At 52.2% G+C, this 22158-nt stretch overlaps 1 protein-coding gene and 1 long non-coding RNA gene across 6 annotated transcripts in view; one reads left to right on the top strand and one right to left on the bottom strand.

Moving 5' to 3' along the window:
- RGS3 (regulator of G protein signaling 3) overlaps window positions 1–22158 on the top strand; it is a 151674-nt gene that overhangs the window by 103720 nt on the left and 25796 nt on the right. The window lies entirely within an intron of this gene.
- On the bottom strand, window positions 3239–11183 carry LOC146407157 (uncharacterized). Its single transcript, XR_014825728.1, has 2 exons — window positions 8737–11183; window positions 3239–6254 (listed from the first exon to the last, which is right to left on the bottom strand). It is a non-coding gene; the product is annotated as an uncharacterized LOC146407157 (long non-coding RNA).

Here is a 22158-nt window from a genome sequence, read left to right on the forward strand (position 1 = left end):
TTTGTCTTTTCTATGGCTGCATCCACGGTATATGGATGTTCCCAGGCTAGGGGTCTAATAAGAGCTGTAGCTGCCAGCCTACACCACAGCCACAGCAATGTGGGATCCAAGCTGCATCTGCTACCTACACCACAGCTCACAGCAATGCTTGATCCTTAACCCACTGAGTGAGGCCAAGGATTGAACCTGCAACCTCATGGTTCCTAGTCAGGTTCGTTAACCACTGAGCCACGACAGGAACTCCCATTGTAATTATATTTAAAAATATACATAAAAAGGAGGAGTGTTGAAGCCTATACAGTACTGTCTTCCCACCCAGGAATAGGATTATGTCTCTTCATTTAGGCAGATCTTTTTTTAAGATTTCTGAAGTAAAGTTTTGGAAAAAAAATGTTTTCCATATAGGTCTTTGCTGTTAAATTTCTTTGAGGAAATTGAAAATTTGTATTTAGATTACAAATAGGAATATTTATTTATTTGCATTATATCTGTGCCTTGATGATATGCTTATACAAAACTGGTTCAAATAAATCTTAAACATTACAGAACTGAATAAAATAAATAAAGAAAATCTCCCACTCTGTAAGCCCCTTCTGCCTTGATAGCCACTGCTGTAAGTTTGGTGTGTTTTTCCAAATATTTTTCATACGTGTATATGGACACGTGCTGCTTTATTTTACTAGACAGTGTCATATTACACCAAAGTTTCTATAACTCATTTTAAAAAACTCATTTATGGAGTTCCCATAGTGGTGCAGTGGTTAACAAATCTGACTAGCAACCATGTGGTTGCAGGTTCGATCCCTGGCCTTGCTCAGTGGGTTAACGATCCGGTGTTGCCGTGAGCTGTGGTGTAGGTTGCAGATGTGGCTCGGATCCTGCGTTGCTGTGGCTCTGGCCACAGCTCCGATTTGATCCCTAGCCTGGGAACCTCCATATGCCGCGGGAGTGGCCCTAGAAAAGGCAAAAAGACAAAAAAAAAAAAAAAACAAACCAAAAAACCAAAAACCTCATTTATAAATCTTTCACATCAGTCCTCTTTCTTTTTAGTAGCCAGTGGGCCACAATTTATTTAATGTGCCCATATTGGTGTGCAAACAGGTTGTTTCCACTGTTTTGACCTTGTGAGCAATGCTGCTTAAACATCCTAAGAATGTTCTGTATGTCACATCTTGCTGCATTTTTCTGTCGGGTAGAGTGTGACACACACTATCGGAGGGGTCTCCAAATGTTTCCTTGTGTTTAAACAGGCAGTCTGCCCAACACCGTTGCTATTATCTCCATTCTACAGATGAGAAAACAAGGAAAAGAGAGGTTAAGTAAATGTACAATTTACACAACTGTGGATGAAATTACCTGTGTCCCTATCCCTTACCTGATAGTCGATGTTGTTGTTCTTTTAATTCTTTATTAGAGGTGTTCCCATCGTGGTGCAGTGGATACAAATCCAACTAGGAACCATGAAGTTGCAGGTTCGATCCCTGGCCTCGCTCAGTGGGTTAGGGACCCAGCATGGCCGTAGGTTGCAGATGTGGCTCAGATCCCAAGTTGCTGTGGCTGTGGCATAGGCTGGCAGCTGTAGCTCTGATTTGACCCCTAGCCTGGGAATCTCCATATGCCACAGGTGCAGCCCTAAAAAGCAAAAAGCCAAAAAAAAAAAAAAAAAAAAAAAAAAAAGAAATGAAATAAACTCTTTGTTAGAATGAGAAGAGAAATTTATATTTCATTTTAATTTACAATCATTTGATGATTAGTGAGGTTGGGCTTCTTTTTACATTTATTAGTCATTTATGTTTCTTTTTCTTTGGCTCATCAGTTCATATCATTTGCCCAGTTTTCTACCGGGGCATTTGTTTTATTTGTAATATTAGAATATTAACCATTTGCTTATTACATAGGTTACAAATATTTTTTTAGTTTATGATTTGTCTTTTAACTTTATACCATCTTTTATCATACAGAAGTTAACTTTTTTTTATACCAAATTTCCTTCTTTCTTTCCTTCCTTCCTTCCTTCCTTCCTTCCTTCCTTCCTTCCTTCCTTGTCCTTTAAGGGCCACATCCGTGGCATATGGAGGTTCCCAAGCTAGAGGTCCAATTGGAGCTATAGCTGCTGGCCTACACCACAACCAGAGCAACTCGGGATCCGAGCCGCATCTGTGACCTACACCACAGCTCATGGCAGTGCCGGATCTTTAACCCACTGAGCAAGGCCAGGAATTGAACCTTTATCCTCATGGATGCTAGTCAGATTTGTTTCCCCTGAGCCATGATGGGAATTCTGATATATCCAAATATTTTTGTCATCAAGTCTGTTTTTTTAGGGTTGGGGGCTGTACTTTCTGATGGCTTTTCCTCTCCAAGATTAATAATGAATATTCTTTTATATCTTATTCAAGTAATTTTAGCCTTTTATGTTTTATATTCATATTTTTAATTCAACTGCACTTAATCTAGTATCTGGTATTAGATAGAATTCTTACTAATTTTTTTCACCAAGTGGTTGACCAGTTTTTCTAAACCTAGTTGTTTTGTTGTTGTTGTTGTTGTTGTTTTCTTTTTAGGGCTGCATGTGCAGCATGTGGAAGTTCCTTGGCTAGTGGTCGAATTGGAGCTGCAGCTGCTGGCCTACGCCACAGCCACAGCAACTCCAGATAAGAGCTGCATCTTCAACCTACACCACAGCTCAGGGCAATGCTGGATCCTTAACCTACTGAACGAGGCCAGGGATCAAACCTGCATCCTGTCTGGTTCGTATCTGCTGAGCTGCGACAGGAACTCTTCTAAACCTAGTTTTTGAATCATCCTTCCTTTGCTCGCTTATCATAGACAAAATCCTCACACTTTGGTGAGTTGATTTTTGAATTTTCTTGTTTCCCTCATTAATCTGTCTATTCCTACTTCAGGTTGAGACAATCAGTGTAGCTTCAGAATATATTTTAGTAGGATTAAACGTCCCAAGGCTGACCTTCCATCATTCTTCTGCAAAATTTCCTCTGAAGTTATGGACCCTAACTCTAGTCTGCTGGTGATTTTACCCTTATCATTTTCACATACATATTTCAGTATCAAGAATGACACCAGGAGTTCCCGTCGTGGTGCAGTGGTTAACGAATCCGACTAGGAACCATGAGGTTGCGGGTTCGGTCCCTGCCCTTGCTCAGTGGGTTGACGATCCAGCATTGCCGTGAGCTGTGGTGTAGGTTGCAGACGCGGCTCGGATCCCCCGTTGCTGTGGCTCTGGTGTAGGCCGGTGGCTACAGCTCCGATTGGACCCCTAGCCTGGGAACCTCCATATGCCGCGGGAGTGGCCCTAGAAAAGGCAAAAAAAAAAAGACAAAAAAAAAAAAAAAAAAAAGAGAAAGAAAAAAAAGAGTGACACCAGATCTAGTGTGTCCTTCACTCCTACAACTCACACGAAGCACATCAGCTGTCCTCTACTTCTCTTCGCTTGCCTCCCTGACTCCTAGGTATCACTGAAATCGTATGAAATTTTTGTTTCTGATGGTTACTGTTTTTGAATATTGGTTCTATTATGTTTTAAGAATCATTTACTTAAAATTGCATTTAACTTCTCAATGATGTAGTTAAGTGTATACATGTTTCTGGCTTCCTTGCTTGCCAGTCGCTTTTATCCCACAACATCTTCTTCTTGATTTCTTGAGGTTGATCCTTTTCGGCCTGGAGAGCTTTCCTGAGTAATTTTTTCAGAAGGGATCCGTGGGCGGCATATTTTCTGAGTCTTTGTAAGTCTGAAAATATTTGCCCTCATGTTTGAGTCATCCTTTGCCTGAGCAGAGAATTCTAGGCTAATAGTCCTTCTCCCGCGGAAACCTGAGAGAAGGGCTGTGTTGTCCCAGCGTTTGGGGTGGTGAGAAGCACAGTACTCGCTTGATTCTCTCATGTTTCTTTATGGAAACAAGCAGGATTTTTCCTTCCAGTCTTTGGAATTTAGAAAGTTCACCGGATTATTTCTAACTGTTTGTTCTCTTCTGGTTATTTTTCCTGGTCCTAACTCAGTAAGCCCTTGCAGTCTGAAGACCCATGTCTTCCCTTAGTCTAGGGAAATTTTATTTTCAAATTTCTTTTTTTGTTATTGTTGTTCATTGAGACTTTCTATTAATTTTTGGAATAATGTATTTTCTGTGTTTTAAAATTTTCTCTTTCTGGATTTCCTACTACAAATAATGATAATAATAATACCACTTAATATTTATCAAGTGCGCTTTCCTTCTGGTATAGTATGTAATCTGCTCAACACTGTGGTTAGTGTTTGCATTTTATAGATGAGGAAACAAAGGAGCAGAGAGGTTAAGTAGATTGTACAAAGGCTCACAGCTAGGAGGTGTAGGCCACGATCCAAACCCAGGCATCTGGTTCTAGAACCTGTGTTCTTAGCTAATACACTATACTCCCTTCCTGTCAAACCCAACCCCCATCCCCAACCTTGACCCGGACCTCAGTACCTTCCATGAAAGTTTGAGTGTTGATAGGTAGGGACTCTCTAACCAGGGAAAAAACATGGGGATGCTAGAGTGATGGAGCTGAATCCAATTGGGAAACTGAGGACCAGAAAGGAGCAGGGACCATTAAAGTTTCCCCAGTGAATTTAGAGTCGGGAATCTCTGCCGCCCTCCCCTTCCTCTGTTCAGCAACAATTTTTATGCCTCATCTCTGTCCCTGGGACTTCTGTATGGCCTCCTGGTGGAGCTCCCCATTCCTACTTCTGTCCCTTTAGTCACCTCTCTACACAGCAGCCAAGATGACTCCTCTTATAGAGCAGACCTGGTCACCTTCTCACTGCTGAATGTTTGTTGAATGACTCTGTGAATGAAAAAATAATTTCATAGTACCTATTTATGTCCGACCCTGTGCTAAGTACAGATGATACAGTACATATTAGTCACAAGGATCTTCTAGTTGCAAGCGATGAGAACCCAACTCAAATGAGCTTCAGCCAGGAAATGGCATTTATTGGATTTAGGAGGGTAGCCTTCAGGCATAGCTGGATTCAGGTCACCAAGAACTGGCCTCACTGCTGTTATCTGCTGGCTCTACCTGCTTATGTGTTGGCTCATTCCCTTCGTGTTGGCAGATAGCTGCTGGAAGTACCAGGGTGATGGCCTTACAGTTTGACTCCTTGGGTCATTTCAACAATATGCCTGGGTCTGAGTCTTTCTGGTTCAAGTAGGATGAATGCCTATCCCCGTCACTGAAGACGGTAGGATGGGATAAAGTGACGGGCTGGGGCTTGGCTCACCTGGCCATCCCTGGAGTGGGAGATGGGTCAGTTCCATGTGAGCCACCTGGCTGGAGAGTGAGGGAAGGAAGAGTGTTTCCTCAGATGGAAAAGAAGGACGAAGAGAGGCAGGTCAGGCAACTTCTCAGGTGTTCTCTACTTTGTGGTTCATCAACCAGCACTCCCATCCCCATAGAGCCAGTCGTCTAGTGTGGCGGGAGACCAATTGCGGGAAAGACAGACACTGACTGAATATGAACAGTATATAATGGAAAGGTGACATGTGTGAGAAGAGGCCCAATGAGAGCACGTCCCGGGGGAATCTGGGCAGGGCCATTAGGAGGGTGTCTGAGGCAAGGAGCAAGACCTGGGATGTAGGAAGGATACTCTAGTGAGGACCTTAAGGCAGACCAGTGTGAGTGGAGGTGGGAGGAAGGGGAACGAAGCATGAGAGGAGGCTGGAGGGGTGTTCAGGGCCTGAGAGGCTGTGTAAGGAGTCTCACCTGTGTCCTAGGGCACTGGGAGCTGTGTGTTCAGTGTGTGTCTTAGGAAGCTCAGTGGCGTGGAGGACGGCAAGTCAAGAGGCAGGGAGCATCCGGAGGCTGTGGCCCTCAGCCTGGGGTGAGGTGTTGGTGCCTTGGACTAGGGTGGAGGCAGCAGGGGTGGAGAGGGATGAAAGACCTGCATGATGTGGACGAGGTGGGGTCTGCAAGATCTGGTGACTAATGGGATGGGAGGGGTGTTTGGAGAGGGATGACGCCCAGGAGCCTGGTTCAGGCAAACGGAATGGATGGTGCCATTCTGTAAGCTGGGAGAAGGGGAGGGGGAACCGATGGTGTGGCAGGATCCTGAGCCCACTGCAGGTGTGAAGTGCTGTGATAGAGGCCTGGTTAATGAGTTCTCATAGAAATGAGGGCATTTAGATCAAGTCTTCCTAAGTCACCTGCTGTGAAGAGCCTTATACTTTTGTTAATACACACAGTGTATATTATATCTCATGCTGCTTTAACAACACCTGAACTGGGAGTTCCCGTCGTGGCTCAGCGGAAATGAATCTGATTAGGTTCCATGAGGACGCAGGTTCGATCCCTGGCCTCGCTCAGTGGGTTAAGGATCCGGCATTGCCGTGAGCTGTGGTGCAGGTCACAGATGTGGCTCGGATCCTGAGTTGCTGTGGCTGTGGCATAGGCTGGCAGCTGTAGCTCCAATTCAACCCCTAGCCTGGGAACTTCCATATGCTGCAGGTGTGGCCCTAAAAAGACAAAAAAACAACAAAAAGACAAACAAACAAACAAACCCAGAAAACAAAAAGCAAACCAAAAAATGATGCCTGAACCAGCCTTGTACCTACTTAATCAGACCGATCTACTGCCTTGCACTTGAATGTCGTGGCAATGTCAAGTTGCTACCGAAGTCTCCAGACACTCTTGATTTTGCTACTTATCTCATCGTAAACCAGTAACAAGCAGTTTGTGAACGAGTACATTCTGCAGACCACATGCTGAGTGGCACCCATCTCATCCAACCCCAGCACCCATTTTAGAGACAGGAACATTGAGGCCCAGGGAGGGGACTGGCCTTGCCTTAGGTTTTGCAGAAAGTGGCAGCAAAGCCAGCATTTCAGTTCAGTCTTTCGCATGCTGACCCTCTGTTTTGGTGACATAGGTGACTTGGGCTTAGGCTTAACAAGCCAAAAAGGAAGTGGACTTGGGGGAGTCCAGGGATGAACTGTGTCTCGCGGCCCGGGTCCCAGGGCTGGCCACCACCTCTGTGCCGAACACTTCCCAGGAACTCCGGTCATCAGGATAGCCTGACCTTGGAGCTGGCACAAGCGCAGTAGGTCGAGGATTGCTTTCAAAAGCCTCACATCTCAGGCCAGCGTGTGGCTGGTTGGCCTGGAACCAGGCAAGGAGATGGTCATGGCTCTTGGCATCCCACGCCGCTCCAGCCACCCAAGGTCAGGCTGATGCTTGCTGAGGTGACTGTGATGTGTGTCTCTGGCTGGGGACAAAAGCCAGCCAGGGACTGTTCTCAGGACCAGCTCACGGGGCGGAGGTTTGTCTCCAGGCTTTTGCTGTGTGTGGGCTTCCACTTGCTCTGGTTGGGAGCGGCAACCCCCATGAGCAGACCGGGGATTGTCCTTGGTGCCCAGAGTTGCTGGGAAGAGGCAGATGGCCAGGGCAGAGACATTTGGGGAACACGAGTTAGGACAGGACATTGTGGTTAAGAACACACACCAAGGCGCCATGCTGCCGATTTTGCCACTGCTTTTGCCATGTAAGTTTTCTGTACCTTAACTTTCCCTTCTGTAAGATGGAGAGCATGGTGGTCGCCTGTTGCTCAATAAAAGTTAGTGACGATCCGCTCTTGGTCCAGTTGGCCACCATGTTAGGCCCTCATCTCTGAGACCGTCCACAAGTAGTTTCACATTTAACATCGCTCTTTTCGCCAACTTTCTCAAGGTCAGTTCTGTCCTTCTGCAGATGACAGCAGCACCAGTGACAATACAACCACAGTGGTGGCTCTTAATTATCGAACCCTCGCCTTGCACCAGGCCCTCCACATGCCCTACCCCACTTAGCCTCCCACGCAGCCCACTGAGGCAGATGGTAACAGCTCCATTTTACAGATGAGGAAACCGAGACTCGGAGACATTAAAGCGACTTGCCCAAGATGACACACACTCAGATTTGGGGTCGGGGCTGTAAAGTCTGTGCCCTTTCTAAATACCACGGACACAACCCGATCCTTTAGTAAGAGGACCTAGTGGGGCCTACGACTGACTCTTGAAGGCGAGGAATGGAACTAGGGGTCCTCCTGGACACTCATCTCCGGACTCATTTTAGGGATAGAAGACAGAGACCAGTAAGAGGGAAGGCCGGAACTTCCTGTGAATTTGAACTTGAGGGTGGATACCTGCTCTGCCTGGTCCCACCCCACCACTAGCAGCATGTGTGCCCAAGAACAAAGCAGGTGCTCCTAGGAAGATCCAGGAGCATGCCCTTAGCAGGCGGTGGGAGAGTGTGTCCTCTGCCCTGGTGTTAGGGTCATAGAGGCCGGAACACAGCAGGTCAGTTCCTTCTTGAAGCCTTGGCGCCCGGGTCAGCTGTGCCCACCCTCCAGTCAGATCCTAGGTGCAGGATGCTTGCCTGGATGTGTCCACAGTTCTGAGCATGGGCTCCAGCCCGTAATAGGGATTCAGGAGTTTTCGAAATAACCAATACGTGTTTCTTTTGTTGTTGTTGTTGTTGTTGTTGTTGCTATTTCTTGGGCCGCTCAAGCGGCATATGGAGGTTCCCAGGCTAGGGGTCCAATCGGAGCTGTAGCCACCGGCCTACGCCAGAGCCACAGCAACGCGGGATCCGAGCCGCATCTGCAACCTACACCACAGCTCACGGCAACGCCGGATCGTTAACCCACTGAGCAAGGGCAGGGACCGAACCCGCAACCTCATGGTTCCTAGTCGAATTCGTTAACCACTGCGCCATGACGGGAACTCCCAATACGTGTTTCTTGGCCCACTCATCCATGGGGATGGCCTTTTCTGCATGGAGTCTGTAGATTCCCAAGCCAAGGGTATGAGACCCAATGCGTCAAGGCCCAGAGAACTTCCTAAACGGGTTAGCAGATTCACAGCGTGGGCTGGAGGGGCACATACAGATACTGCCACAGTTCCACAGGGGGGCCCAGGGCCACCACCCTCCCCTGTAACAGGTCGGGGCAGGGGCAGGGCTCTGTAGAAGGGGAGGCCAGTGCATCCCCGGCCCAGGGTTTCATTACCCCAAGCACAGGCCTGGCCATTTCATTGTCCAAGACAGTGAAAGCCTGAGCAGCTGCTGGCGGGGGCTGGAGAGGTCTTAGTGTGTCATGTGCTCTGGCATTCCTAGAACCACGCCTCTCTCTGGCTTCGTGCCCAGTTTCTGCCCTAGTGGCATCCCCCTCCTCCCCACTGCAGAATAAAATCCCAGTGGACTTTGGATCAGAAGCCAGGACAGGGAAGCTCATTCAGTAGCCTTTGGCAAGGGCCCGCCTTTTTGGAGGAGGGCATCACCAAGGCTCAGCCTCCCCCAGGTGGGATTTGCCTGAGGAAGGAAGGTGGGTGGGTTTCCATCTGTGCGGGGCTCATGGCGGGGTCTTGCCAGCACAAGTCTGGGTGTACTGGGCTTAACGCAGTGGAGGCAGTGAGGGAAGGCAGGGGAGCCTTGCTGTGGTGTGGCTGCAGGGCAGCGGCCTGACCAGGGCGTCAGGGCTGCACCCTACTGTGGCTGCATCTCCTGAGGGGCCTCTCTGTAGCCCGGGGCTCTTCCTGGGGGTGCTGCCCCTCTTAAAGTGGGAGGTGCATGCATACTGGCTCCCTGCTAACCCTCCCTGGTCTTAGCCCTGAGAGCTGCTGCCAGCTTGTCTGAACAGTGAGGCTTTTGCCTGCATAGTTGGGCTGGAGAGCCAGCCAGCTCTCAGTACGTAGCAGGAGGGCTCTGTTCCATGGGCTGCCCTGTGCAGTGCTCTGGGGCACAGTGGGCTGGGTTTGATCTGTAGCTCGGCACTTAATTGGTGACCTTGAGCAGGTTTCATAATCTCTCTGCCTCTGTTTTCCTATCCGTAAAATGGGGGCGTTAGATGTCACATCTCATAGGTTTATGAAGATTTCCTGAGTTGCTAACTGTGAAGTGCTTTGAACAGTGTTGACACATGCTATATGTCACATATGTATGTACTAAATAAACTGTGTGGATCAACAAGTGGGACCCAGGCCCTGAGCACCCAGGGGCTGATCCTGTGGCCTGTAGGCCACCTGGATCTGGTTGTTCCCTGGGTTTCCATTCCTCCTGTACCAAATAGCACTGTCGTTTACATCACTCTGAGAAGCACTGGAATGTGACAAAGGCACTGAGTTGGGAGTCAGCAATCCCTGGTCTCGGTTGCTCTGTTTCCTTGGAAAAGTCACTTACCCTCTCTGGGCGTTAGTTTCACTGGCTGTAGATAGGGAATGGGAGTGAAAGATCTCTAGGGGCCCTTCCAGTTTAGATAGCCTGATTGATGGTGACTTTCCCATCCTGCTCCAGGCTGTACATGGGAGGGTCCACATGCTTTGTCACTTTGTGTCTGGAGCTGTGGCAAGGCAGGGGGCAGTGGCTTCCCGGTCTTCCCAGGCCCGAGATGCTCTTCTAACCTGGCCTGGCCAGGTCCTGGGCCTCGGGGTACTAACTGCTGGACCCTTCTCTCGTTATCCTTATGGTCCAGAGCATTGACAATGCATTCTGGATCTGCTCGGACCCAGTGCCCTGGGTTGGCAGGGCTGCTCTGCCCGTCGTGGCACAGTGCTAATCATGGGCTCACTAGTCTCACCGGGTGCCTGATATCTGTCTCCCTCACTGAGCTGTTGGCTTGGTGAGTGCAGGGCCCTGGTCTGCCTGTTCACCCCATTCTCAGGGCCCAATGCAGAGTCTAGCATGTAGTTGGTGCTCTAGAACTTTCTCTTGATTGAGAAGTGAGGACCTGTCTGAACTCAAGGACTCCTCTCATCTCAAGGAACCCCATATTCAGGCTCTCCACCCTAAGAAATCCTATCCTAAGCACCCGAAATTCCATCCTGGGAATTGGCCAGCGCCGCCATTGGAACTGGCCATCTCCTGAGACTCACCTCCTTAGTTTCCCAGGACAAGAGTGGGCCCTGCTTCCCAGGAACCTGCAGGATCACAGCCTTCTGGAGTTCCTCTTGTGGCTCATTGGAAACGAATCTAACTAGCATCCATGAGGACACAGTTTAATCCCTGGCCTCGCTCAGTGGGTTAAGGATCCAGCCTTGCCGGGAGCTGTTTCAGGCTTGAATCTGGCATTGCTGTGGCTATGGCATAGGCTGGGGGCTACAGCTACAATTCGACCTAGCCTGGGAACCTCCATATGCCGTGGGTATGGCCCTAAAAACCCCCCCAAAAAAAAAAAAGTGATAGCCTTCCAATCTGGAAGGTTCTTGGGCCCTGCAAAGACGGCCTTGGCTCTGCCCCCAGGGACAAGACAGTGCGTTGACTGGGGTGTGAGTTCCCAGCTCAGATGAGGGCTGCTCTGAGCTGATTCTAATAAAGGATGTTTTCTTATGTCAGCATGTGTGACTACGCTTGTACGTGTGAGGGGCAGAAACAGAGACAGGATCAGGGCGACAGTCAGAGGCCGACATTCAGAGACAGTGAGGCTGCTACAGGGACAATAAGAGGCCGAGGGACAACCCAGGGTCGCTGAGGTGGGGTGAGGTAGGAAAGGCGGACAGGTGCTTCTCCTGCCCCGTTTTTCATGGGTCGACATCCAGGGTGCCTGCTGCTCCAGTGAGCAGCCGTTTCAGGTTGGCACCGACTGTGGGATGGACACCCCCACCCTGGGCTCCAGGCACAGCCCAGGGTGTGTCTGTTGGTATCAGGCAACCAACTGCAGCAGCCATTGCCTCAGCGTTAAACAGCTTTGTGCTGGCAAGACAGTGGCGGGCACTGTTCCACGTGGGCACCTTGGAGTTGGACCTATAAAGAGGGTCATACTAGCCCCTGCCTCATAAAGTGCCAATGAGGATTAAATGAGTTAATGAAGGCCAAGTTCTCAGAACAGTGCCTAGCCTCAAGGTCACTGAATCCTGTGTTAATCCCACAGGTGGGCAGGTCGAGGGTGGTCAGGCCCATTTTACAGATAATGAAACCCAGGCTCGGAGATGGGCAGGGACTTGCTTGGGATACCCAGCCAACCAGGGCTGGAGCTCGAACCTGAACTGGGGACCCTGGCCTCCTAGGCTAGTGCACTTCCTCTGCCTACCGCTCCCCCCACCCCACCCCCAGGTCCCTCTGTTAGGGATGCCTCCTTCACTTGTGAGCCTAACTGCTCCTCTGAGCCATCGTACTCTCTGTCCCTCTCTGATTCCCCAGATTTGGCACACAAAAGCACTAAATAAAAACACGTGTGTCGGGCTGCGCTGGATGGCGCTGCGAGGAGGTGACTGAAGCAGCCGCTCCCCCACCCCGCACCGGGGGCGGTGGCATTCTTGGAGTCAGTGCGTGTCTGCAGGACACAGGACCCGGGGTTAAATTGCAGCCACCCACTGGGATGAGAGCAGTGTGGGGGTGAGGGTGTGCCCGGGAAGCCTTGGTGATTGGCTGCCTCCTGCAAGGGGGTGGGGGGGTGGGGGGAGCTGTGGCCAGTGGTTGCGCTGCCCCAGCTGGGGGAGCCCTCGGGATGAGGGTGGGGTGTAACCCGCTTGGGATCCCAGTGCCAGGGAATGCCGCTGTGAGCGATGGACGCCTCTCCGTCCAGAGCAGCACTTGGTGGGGGCTGGAGGGGAGCCAGGGTCCTTGGGCACAGGCGACAGGGGAGCCAGGGCTCGGCCATGTGAGCCTGTAACCCAGGAGCTGGCCGGGCCCCTTGCAGGCTGAAGGACGGGGTGGCCGAGGACTCTTCCTCAAGACATCCTGGACTCTTCCTCAGATGAAAGTGTCTTGGGAAATCACAGAGTTTTCTATTTGGTGGAAGAAGGAAATCCAGCCTCTCTCCAGAGTGGCGGCAGCCGGCTGGACGGGGTGTGTGTTTGGAAAGGGCGCTGGAGGAGGAGGAGGAGGAAGAGGAGGAGGGCAAAGAGGAGGAGGGGGAGGAAGAAAGAGGAGGAGGGACGAGTGATGCAAGGGTTTTGAAAACGCTACCTAGATGTGGGAGGTGGAACCTGGTCATTTGGTTCTGCTTTTCCCAGCAGGTATCGCTCCCCTGGGGAACTTGGGTAAGTCCATAAATAGCTCTGCTGACACAAAGGAGCTCTGTCTGGGGAAGGCAGCCGCTTGACACGGCCGCCAGGAGCTGCCACAGCTGCGGCCGCCCGCCCGCCTGCCCGCCTGCGGGAGGAGCCGGGTGGGGACCGGGCGGGCGGGCTGGCAGGAGCCGCCGCCAGGAGTCCCTGGGTCCCTGCCGGAGTGTGCTGGGTAGGTGCCTCGGTGCCAGGGTGTGTGTACGGTGGGTGGGGGGGCTCTTGTCCAGGCCACCCCATGCCCCTGTTTCTATTGTTTCTTCCTTAGGGCAGCCATTGGTAGGCATTTTATAACCAAACCATGTGTGTTCTCCTCTGAGATAGTCCTGTGTGTGTGTGTGTGTGTGTGTGTGTGTGTGTGTGTGTGTGTGTGTGTATCCGTCTGTCTCAGGGGCTGGGGGCCCCGCAGGGCTAGGGGCATGTTTCCACTGTGTGCTGCTCCCACTTCCAGGCTGGTCAGCGGCTTTTCTTTCCGAGAGAAAGGAGTGTTTGGTGACCAGAAGTCAGGACACGGCACGGGGAGGGAGTGCTCAGCCAGCGATCATGCCAGGATGCTGACCGCACACAAGGCACCGGGTTTGCCGTTCTTGCCTAGTTCCATGTTGGGGAAGGAGGTGGTCTTGGGGGCTGGTCTCGGCCGTGAGGGGCTTGCATGTGATCGCTGAAGCTTCTGCTGACATGCCCACTGGAGGGACAGGCAGAGATGCTCTGCCTCCCGAGCCCTTTGGGAAAAGTCCTGCACCTGCTTCCTTGGCTCCAGCTGAGAACAGTAAGGAATGGGGTAATTGTTAGGGACACGCTCACCCTGCAGAGCGAGGCACTGTGAGTGCACGGAGGCCCATTCTTCTATCAACTTGGAGGCCCCGCATCTCTACTTTTGTCCTGAGGTTTCCGGGAAGAACCCGTGTGCTTTGGGACCTCAGGGCTGAGGGAGAGCCCGAGTCCAGAGGGGAGGGGCCGTGTCCAAGTGCACAGAGCAGGTCTCTGGCCAGGACCAGGATGGAGGATGTCTGCCTCCTGGGTCAGTGAGGACAAGAGATGTGGGTGCCATTACTCCAACCTCCACTATGAAATTCAGCTCTGAATCTGGAGCTCCTGGCTTGAGATGCCCAGCTAAGTACAGGGCCACCAGCCCCTCACCACAAACTTGCCACCCCTCTTGCTGCCCTCAAGCCTTCCAGCTGGGGACTCTCTGGCTCCCCTCTTGAGGCAGCAGGAGTGGGTACATCTCCTGGAAGGAAGGAGCTGCAGTGCCTTCCCCGCCAATGCCCACGGGATCCCAGCCAGGGCACTGCGGCCACAGTCAAAGTTTCCACAAGGGCCCCTGGAGTCCTCCGCGCCCAGCCAAGGGGCACCTCCCCTCTTCCCCAGCCCGAGCACGTGGCACGGCTAAGCCCAGGGCGGGCCCTTCAGGGAGCCAAGTTCCACAGCAGGGGCCACTCCGGGCCCAGCCTGCATCTGCTGCGGCCAGGGGATGGTGAAGATGGAGGCCGCTGAGGTGAGTGACCCCCTGTTGGAAAGTCTCCAGGGCTGCGAACCAGAGATGGTTGACGATGGGGTTTCTGACTCTCAGTGTTTGGTATCCGTGAAGCCACCCCACCCCCTTGCTTTCTTGCCTTTGCCCGTGCTGTTTCCGCTGCCCAGAAGCCCACCTCTTCTCTCCCGTCCAGGTCTCAGCCCTACCCAGGCTTCCATGACCAGAGCAGATACTCCAGGTGGAATCTGGCTGTCCACTGGGGGTGGTCCCCACTGTGCTTGCTTCATGTCCTGTTAATGTGGGCCCTGGGCCTTCATCATCCCTGGTCCCAAGGGCCTAGCCTGGGGCCAGGACATGGTAGGAGAGGGCTAGGATGGGTTTCCTTGAGGACAAGCTCTGCCAAGCACGTCAGCTCTTCCTGCTCATCGCCAAGCTCTGCCTGGCAGACAGTGGGCATTACCAGTGTGAGTCCTGGCCAGGAGTCCCTTTGGAGGGGCCCTCATTTCTGCATGTCAGGGTTGCTTCCCTAGGGCCAAGGGGTTGGGAATGGGATTTGTTAGGAGATGAGGCGGGGAGAACCTTGGTTTCAGCCTAGCCGAGGCCACCGGAAAAGCCCACTTAGGGGTTGTGCTGGGATGGGTAGTATGCCATCCACATGGCCTGGGTCACAGAGGGTGGGAGGGGCAGCCCCAGCTGGTTCGAACACCGTGTTCCTGGTCCTTTGCTCAGACTGCAGCAGCTTGGGGTTCAGATTGGGCCCTGTTGGGATGCGGCCAACAGGGGAGGTAGGTTGGGGGGCTGGGGACGTGTGGTTCTCTGCCTGGCTGCCCCAGAGCAGGCACAGCTGAGGCGGGAACGCCCCGGCCCTGCTAGGTTCCTGGGGGCCCTTAGAACTTCTTCCCGTTTAGTCTCCCAAGGCCATAGAATGGCTGTGTGTTTGCCTTCTGGACACATAGGGAACTCAAGCAGGAGAAGAAGGACTGGCCTGAGATTACATGCCACTCAGCAGCACAGCGGCGACAAGGTCCAGCCAGGTCTCCAGGTCCTCTGCCCAGGACTCTCCATCACAATAGCTGGGTGACTCAGGGCACCTGGCTTTCATCTTGATGCTCCCCTTTTTTGGACTCCCTTAGTGACATGTTCCTTTCCAGGACCCTCACACTTACTGGCTAGAATCCAGCTGTCCTCTGAAAAAGCAGCGTGTGCAGTAGCGAAAGCCCCCCCTGGCCTTCCCAGCAGCCTGGGGGGACTGAGGCACACTCAGGTCCCTGCTCACTGGATGATCTCTGGCAAGTCTGCTTTTTGCTCCGGCTCGGTTTCCTCTTTGGAGCAACCAGGGACTGAACCAGGGGTTGCCAGGCCCCTTCTAGCCATCCAGAGACGCCTCCGTTGTCTGCAGATGCTCTCGCTGGGTTCTGAGAGTCACTGGTCGAGGCCAGGGTCCCGCTTCTCAGGGAATGGCCCCCAACCTGTTCCTTAGGCACTTCTGGTCAGAAACCTTCTCATGGAAGCTGGAGCCCAGGCTGAGGCTGCGGCTGGGAGGTTCGTTGTTGTTGTTTGTGGAGCCAGGCCGTTTCCAAGATGTCATTGCTCAGGGAAAACTATCATTTCTCCCAGGGGTAAACAAGGCTGCTTATGGCTCAGCTCGCTAAGCCTGGAGAGGCTGGAACCACTCACAGCGGGCCAGCCCCAGGGAGCCACCACCTTTGGCTGCACGACCAGCTGGGTGGGGTCAGGACTGGGGAGAGGGCTGATGGGGCCATCAGCCACTGGAGAGATTGGCGCTTCCGGGTGCAGAGGAAAAGGGAAAGGGTCCCAGGAGGCCCTGTTCCTTTGGCAATGGGCCTGGGTCATTGCTCCAGATGTGTGGAGAGCTGCCAGGCATGCCCTCTACCGCAGATGGCCCAGGGCTTCTGGGCTCTCCCCCTGCCCTGGGCCGGCTTGCGTGCACCTGGCCCTGGGGCTCAGGCTTCTGCAGGAAAACTGTCAGCGGCTCCCAACTTATAAAGGGGTGGGGTGCAGTAAGTTACCTGGAACCAGGCACACTCTCCCTCACGTAGCCAGGACTCTGGTGTCCTTGGTTACCTATTTGCCCCGGGCAAATAGCAGAATTCAGACACTGGAAACAGTGGCAGAGGGTAGGGGACACAAGGAAAGGCAGAGAGAGAGCAGGGCAGAGCCTCGAGGAGCTAAATGGCTGACTACAACCTTGAAAGGCTGGAGGCAGCCATGGGGAGGACCATGGAAGGGAAGATGGCATGGCTGTCCCGCTCCTCAAGTCAGGGGTTGTAACTGATGTCACCCAGAGCACCGAAGCCTTCGGTACCCAGACCTCCATTAATGAAGTTCCCAGTTGATTTGAAGAACAGCTCTGTAATTGCTTTCTCTGCCTCCCTCCTCCCCGCCCCCTTCCCTCCCTCCACATTGTCAAATACCTACTGTGCACCATGCACCGGCCAGGTGCTGGAAATACAGATATAAAAGGTCCCGTCTTTAATCTAGTGCCGGGGTGGACATGTGATGGATGCTAACAAGACAGCTTTGATGGGGAGACTGCAGGCAGGAAAAGCTTCCAACCCAGTCTGGGAGCCTCAGTGAAACTACCTGCAGGAGGTGAGGCTGAATCTGGATGCATAGACATTTATCTGTCGAAGGCACTTGTCTCCTCTGGGGTGTAGGCATGATGCCTGCCTGGCCAGAGAAATCGCCTGTGTGTATCCACGGGCTGCACGCTTCTTAGCTCAGAGGAGGCCGTGTAATGGGTGCAGGTGTCTGGGCTCTGGACTTAAGGGTAGGCTCTCCCACTTGCAGTTGGGTGCCATTGGGCAGGACACCGGACAGGACTTCTCCATGTTTGGATTTCCTCAGGCAGGGGTCCAGCCTCCTGGGGGTACTGAGGTGATATGTGTCCAGAGGACGGCGTGCATACTGACACTGAGTGGTCGTGGGGGCAGTGGGGCTGCCCTGTCACCTGCCCTTACTGGTGGCTGTAATTGAATGAGTTGATGTAGGTGAAGCGAGGAGCTCGGCACAGGGTCTGACACATAGCCAGATGTGAGGTGGTGCAGCAGCTTTTCGGGGTGCGGTGTGGGAGGGACAGGAGGCGAGGAGAAATCAGTTGGAATGTGTTATCAGACCCTGGAAGGAGGACTTTTGTTTGCTTTTTAAATAAACCTTTAAATTGAAATAGAAAACACTTATAGCAAGGGTAGAAGTAAGTAGCCAATGAATTTTCACAAAGTGAACAAACTCCAGGTCAAGAAATAGAACACTCTAGTACCCTGGGAAGCTCCCCTGCCCCCTGGCCACCCACCCCCTCAGTCACTACCACCTCAGAGGTAACCCTCGACCTGACGTGTCTCACTGGTTAGCGTTGCCTGTTTGAATTTTGCATACGTGGAATCATTGAATATGTATTCTTTTATGCTGACTTCCTTGGATCAGCATTTTGATGGTGAGATCCATCAATAATAACATTGAAATTTGCAGTTTTATTTTGTTCACCCCCATTGCTGTGTGCTAGTTCGTCACGTGAATGTACGTGCCACAATTTATCCCTTCTGTCTATCCAATCTGTCACTGATGGACATTTGGATTGTTGCCAGTTGAGGTGATCATGAATAGCACGGCTGTGAATATTCTCACACATGTCTTCTGATGCCCTCAAATATACTTTTCTGTCGGGTAAATACCTAAGGTTTGCAATTGCTGTGTCATAAAGTCGTATATAATTAGCTTTAGTAGATTCCATTGCATATTTTCTAAAGTGTGACACCCTCTTCAAGCAATGTAGGAGAGCACCTGTTGCCCCATGTCCTCGCCAGCATAATTGGTATGAGCTCTTGTGATATCTAATTGTGGTTTTCATTTGCATTTCCTTGCTGACTAATGAGGTTTTGCACCTTTTCATATGCTGATTGGCCGTTTGGAGAATCTCTTTGTGAAGTACCTGTTCAAGTCTTTTCCCCAGTTTTCTCTTGGACTGTCTGTCTTTTTCTTAGTGATTTGTGGAAGCTTTAAAACATATTCTGTATATACGTCAGTTGTTGGATATGCACATCACACATATCTCCCACTCTGTGGCTTGCCTTTTCACTCTTTTCAGGGTATCTTCTGAAGAAGTTCTTGGAGTTCCCGTTGTGGCTCAGTGGTTAACAAATCTGACTAGGAACCATGGGGTTGCAGGTTCGATCCCTGGCCTCGCTCAGTGGTTAAGGCTCTGGCGTTGCCATGGGCTGTGGTATAGGTTGCAGACACAGCTCGGATCCTGCGTTGCTGTGGCTCTGGCGCAGGCCGGCGGCTACAGCTCCGATTAGACCCCTAGCCTGGAGGGACCTAGAAAAGACAAAAAAAAAAAAAAAAGAAAGAAAAGAAAAAAGACAAAAAAAAGAAATTCTTCATTTTAATGCAGTCCAACTTGTCTGGTCTTTGTTTCTGTGGAGAATGCTTGTTGAATCCCATTTCTTTGCCTGTTACCAGCTTGTAGGTATATTCTCCTGTGTTGTCTTCTGGATGCTTTATCGTTTTATGTTTCATGCTTGACTCTAAAATCCACTTGAAATAGATTCTTATGTCGGGTGAAAGTAGCGGTCCAGACTCATTCTCTCTGGATGAACATCCGATTTGTTAAAAAAACACTTGTTAAAAAGATCATTCTTTCTCACTGTCATTATCGCCTTTGTCAGAAATTGAGGAGCAATGCATGTGTGGCTGAGCTGAGTTTTGAAAGATGAGGAGGAATTTCTCTGGGTGGACAAAGGAGGGGAGCATGTTATGTTCCAGGGAGGAAGGGCTGCGAGCCTAGGTTGCGAGGTGCCGAAGAGTAGCGTTTGTTTGGGGAGCGACGAATACTTCAGCCAGGCTGGAAGCAAGGGGCGATGGTGTGGTGGAGAGGTCCATCTGCAGGGGCAGAACCCACAGGGCAAGCAGCTGGGACCATCCCAGAGGGAGGGAGGGCTTTGAAGCAGGAGGGGAATACGCTTGGGTTCATGTGAGGGAGATGAGCGGTGGTCCTCTGACTGGAGGATGAGTGTGGAACAGACTGTCATCCCAGACAGACCCGGCCTTGACATCACCCCTCAGCTGAGACAGAGCGAGTCTGCTTCGGGGAAGCAGTGGTGGAGGTAGCAGCGTGCCTGGGCCTTTGGAGGGTGAACTTTGGCTGCGGGTTTGTAGCTGAGTCCAATGGCCGGAGATACGTTCTCGTGTCCTCGAGTGGAACGGCTTCCCCGCTCCCCACTCAACCCCCCCTCCCCTGTGCCCCCAGCCCTACAGGCCCTAAAGGAGGACTATTTTAGGAACTGGAGCAGACAGACAAGCTGGCGGGTGTGTCTCTGGAAAGGAAGTGCTTTCTGCTTCCCCCACCCTTGGTGCACCCACAAGGATCCTGGCCACACCTTGGGGCCCTGAGAACGAACAGACCTTCCCAGGCTGGCTGAGATTCAGAGCTGGACAGACCTCGTTCGGGAGAATGCAGCCGAGTGAGGGGAGTCCCTTGGCCTGGGGCCACGCAGTGAACCAGCCTGACCAGCCTAGGGGAAGCTGAGCTCACTCTCTGCTCCCCGCACCCCAAGCTTCCAGGCCTTTGGGATGAGCCTTGGTTTCCTCCCCTGAAGTGCACAGATAATAGTGCCTCCCTTGTGGTCAGAATGTATCAAGGACCTTCTCCTGGAGTGGAATGCAGGGGAGGGGACTGATGGTGATGACCACGATGGGAGAAGGAAGTGTGATTACAGGAACTACAAGTGTTTATTGAGCACCTGCTGTGAGCCAGGACTCTCTATCTGGATGGTCGCCCAAGAGTGCTGTGGGATTGAACACCTGCTACCTCTGTTACCATTTTACAGATAAGAACATTGAGCCTTGAAGAGGTTAAGCAGCCCGCAAAAGGGCTCTGAGCAAGGAGGTGGCAGGGCCCGGATTCGAACCTGGTTTTGTCTGTCTCCAGACCCCAGTTCTTCACCAGAAATTGGCTTCAATCCACCCCCCCTTGGCTCTGAAAGTGCTCCCATTCTCCAAGATGTTACTTGAGTGAAGCCTGAGATTTGAGGGTTGGTCTGCGGTGCCCGGTCACGCGGGAGAGTCAAGGAGTCCAGAGGAAGGTCATGGCCATGGCCACGGGCTGAGCACTCTTGTGCCCCAGGTCCTGCATCCTGCCTCCTGCCCTTTAGCATCCCTGCCAGGGAGTGGCATTGACTCAGCCACATGGTGAGGAAGTGACATTCAACGTAGGCCTGCCTGATTCCAAGTCTGTCTCCTGACCCCAGTGCTATTTGTGCCCTTCCCTGGGGTCCTTCTAGCCTGGCCAAGCTTTTTCGTTGATCAGCCTGGTGTAGGAATCACGGAGAAGCTACATGCTTCTGACTCTCCCCACTCATGAAGGGGGTGCCTGGGAGGGTCCTCAGGTGTCCATAATTCCGTACCAGAACCTCCCCCACCAGGCAAGTCAGACCCCCACCCCCACCCTGTCCCAGTCTCTGCTAATTTGGAGTAAGAGCAGGGACTCTGCATTTGGAGTTGCTCACCACTGCTTAGCACGGGGCCTGGCCAGGTGGGAGCTAGGTATCGTCTTTCCAGGACAGGGACGGGGCAGGAGGGAGGAAAGGCAGTGAAGGGAGCAGGAGAGGAGGCGGGACAGCAGAGAGAGAGCAGGGCTTTAGAGCCAGGCAGGCCATGGTTTCCATTCTGACTCCTCTGCTTACTGGGTTTTTGATCTTGTGTAAGTTACTCACCTTCTTGGAGCCCCAGTTTCCTTATTTGCAAAATGGGGCCAGTGATAGTGACTTTATCATGTTGCTGGACTTGAGAGCGTGTCTGTAGAGTAGCTGTCACAGGGCCTGCTGTCTAGTAGATGCTCAGTTAGTGGTTTCTTGCGGGCCCTCTCCACGCATCTTTTTCCTTGGTTTCTGTTTCTATCATCTCTAGCCCCACCTTCCCTATCTTTACGGCACCAGGTAAACACTGCTTTCAGGGTAAAGTCCGAATTCCTTGACACAGCTCTGCTTCTGCGCCATCGAACCGCCTGCACTTCCTCAAATGTTCCGTGCTCTGCTTTGGCCTGGATACCCTCTCCCATCCCTTTCCACATCTCCTCCAAGAGCCATCCCAGCCTCTCCTGCTGCCTCTGTGCTTCCATAGCCCCCTGGGGTGGTGCAGGGTGGGTGGGAGGTTGCTGTTCGCCCCTTGCCTGGTTCTCTGATCCCCAGACCCAGTGCCTTCAGGCACGTGTCTTACCACAGTTTGGCTCGAGTGCCCGCATAGGCCCTGGCACAAGGGCTCCTTAGGTATTTGCTGAGTAACTCTGGGGGTGGGGGTGGGGGTGCGGTGAGTAAGCCAGGGACACAATCTGATGAGCCAAAGCAGGACCTGCCAGGGCCATGAGAGCTGGGCAGGTCCAGCAGTGGCAGGAGAGCAGAGCCCTGGCCAGGGCAGCATGGGGAGCATTTAACTGGGCTCCAGGGGATGGACAGGAAGTGGTCTTGAGGTCAAGATAACAGGGAAATGAGACAGTGCACGTGCTCACATGGATCGGGGGAGAAGGAGGTGCCAGGTGGGAAGAGAGCAGTGGTGGAGCCCACAGGTGAACTGGTTCCTAAGCAGAGAGCCCTGGGGTGCAGCAGGAGAAGCCCATGGGCTGTGCTCACCCTGTGACGAAGGCATCAGTCAGCACAG

This window comes from Sus scrofa, chromosome 1 (assembly GCF_054392235.1).
Source record: "Sus scrofa isolate SSC_HxYL_T2T_F1_AM1 chromosome 1, Sscrofa_HxYL_maternal_Yorkshire_Landrace_v2.0, whole genome shotgun sequence".
Taxonomy (NCBI): Eukaryota; Metazoa; Chordata; class Mammalia; order Artiodactyla; family Suidae; genus Sus; species Sus scrofa.